The following is a 2,500-nucleotide window of genomic DNA, read 5'->3' as shown; positions in this document are numbered from 1 at the left end:
CATAAAGTGGCCAACGTATAGAGAGAAAATACCATATTTCAGAAACTGCTTAGGAGAGAGACAGCAGTCTCTGGAATATAGTATTTCCTCCCTATAATATATATATATATATATATATATATATATATATATATATATATATATATATATATATATATATATATATATATCTATATATAATATATATATATATATATATAATATATATATATATATATATAACATACTTACATACATACATGCATTAGCTACTCATTTCATAAGGAGAATGACATTCGTACGAAAATGCAAAATATAAAAACAATAAAAAATACAGCTGCGACCCATAGAAAGTCACTCGCTAAACACTTGTCGTGTTTATAGCTAAGTTTACTCTTAGCTATAAACACGACAGTTTGTATAATACTTTCACATACCAAACCTCATCAATCTTCTCAGAAAAGATCTTCTCCTTCCCTAAGGACAAAATACAACGTGAGAATGAAAAGGTTGGGAAGAGAATGCGCGACTTTTTCCAATCCTTTGGATTCTTGATGTCTTCCTGGTATTGACAAAGTCGTTAAAAAGTATGGAAGGGTGGGTGATAACAGTGGGAGCTAGGGGGTCAGGCACGATAATGGTATGAGGGAGAGAGAGAGAGAGAGAGAGAGAGAGAGAGAGAGAGAGAGAGCATAACTGTTTCTCTCTTTTACTATTAGAATTCAAAATAATAAATCATCTTGGTCAATTTCCTTTTAGAAAAAAATAGTAGCATCCGTCTTTTAACTTAGAGAGAGAGAGAGAGAGAGAGAGAGAGAGAGAGAGAGAGAGATTCTGCTTCTCTCTTTTGCTATTAGAATAATAGAGTATTTGTATCCGAAATAGTAGCTCAGACTAATAATTCAACTTGAGCAATTTCATTTTAAGAATTATAGCATCCTAACTACACACACACACACACACAGAGAGAGAGAGAGAGAGAGAGAGAGAGAGAGAGAGAGAGAGGCCCTACTCATGTTCAATGCACAACAAAATGACTCACAACGCACAATATTAATACCTCCTTCTTTTATTCAAGTTTCTTTTCATAACAAGTGTCGTTTTCTGACCCGCATTCAAATACTTCATTATTCTTCTCAGGAAGGAAGTATAATGAAGTATTCTTATTCAACATTCTTTACATTCATGTTTTCCTCATTCTTAAAGTCAATGAGAACAGCCACCAGGTATTGGATATAATATTTCATTCCCACTCTGTGTGTCTTTAGCTACATTTAATGTAGTAATTGTAAAAATTAATATGTTGAAATTATGATATAACATGGTTTCAAGTGTTGTAATTTAGATGTATTTTTTTGTTCTAAAGTTTATATATGTATTTTGACGTATACTTCTTTCGACTATATTCAAGAGTTTTTAATTTTGATAACTGCATATGCATTGGTCAATAATCTTATATCGATTAATCTATCTACTTATATACACTATGATTTCTAAAGATTTGCATCTACATTTTGATGTATACTTTTTTGCACTATATTCAAGAGCTTGTAATTTTAATAATTGTATATTTTGTGGTCAATAAATTTCTGTCTATCTAGCGATCTATCTAGGTACATACATTATGATTGTTGCGTCCACAATCAATCTACGAATATGTAATTCCTAGGAAACAGTATAAAACCTGTGAGCTTCAGCATAACAATTACAGTTCAGCTTCCTTGAGTACGATGAAAATGGTTTTAAAGTTAACAACATTAAATTTACTCTCAAATTTTGAACAAAATGAAGGAAAACGTATTCGTTATTTGGACTTCACTTACTAGACATGTATTCGTTATTTGGACTTCACTTACTAGACATAACTAAATATTCACTCCTAGGTACGATTATGACCTAACATACTCGTGCTGTTTTTTTTTTTTATTTTTTTTTTGCGGATATATATTATTGTCCACTAACAAAGAGGATGGGCTCATTGCCCAATAATTCCTTTAAGGCCTATTATTATTTAGTTAGGTTTAATCAAATGGTATTTATGTCGATTTGTAATAACTACTTAGGTAAGTATCTTTTTTACTTCATATCTCCAAGCTCATTTCAGTTTTTTATATAGTTTTCAATATCGTAGTGGGCTTTATAAAAAAAATTCATAATAAGAGCATAACAAAATATTTTTTTCACCAATCACTTTCGTTGGATTCTAAGTTAATGCAAGTGTATTTTTTTTACTGATATTTCAAGCTTCCTATCATTTTTAATATGAACTATTTCCAGCTAAATGCAATGATAATTGCGACGAAAACAATAACTTTATTTTATAATCGCAAGAAAAAGATTAATTCTTATTCCGATAAAAATGAATGTTTTTCTGTAAGTAAGTATTGGCATGTAAGACAAATAAAATAGAGCTCAAGCCTTAAGTAACTTACGTTTCTCTCTCTCTCTCTCTCTCTCTCTCTCTCTCTCTCTCTCTCTCTCTCTCTGAGGATGATTGCAGAGATCTACATCCAAAAATATG

Source organism: Macrobrachium nipponense, chromosome 16, assembly GCF_015104395.2.
Source record: "Macrobrachium nipponense isolate FS-2020 chromosome 16, ASM1510439v2, whole genome shotgun sequence".
Taxonomy (NCBI): Eukaryota; Metazoa; Arthropoda; class Malacostraca; order Decapoda; family Palaemonidae; genus Macrobrachium; species Macrobrachium nipponense.
The sequence above is the reverse complement of the archived record's forward strand: the minus strand, read 5'-3'. Positions refer to the sequence as shown.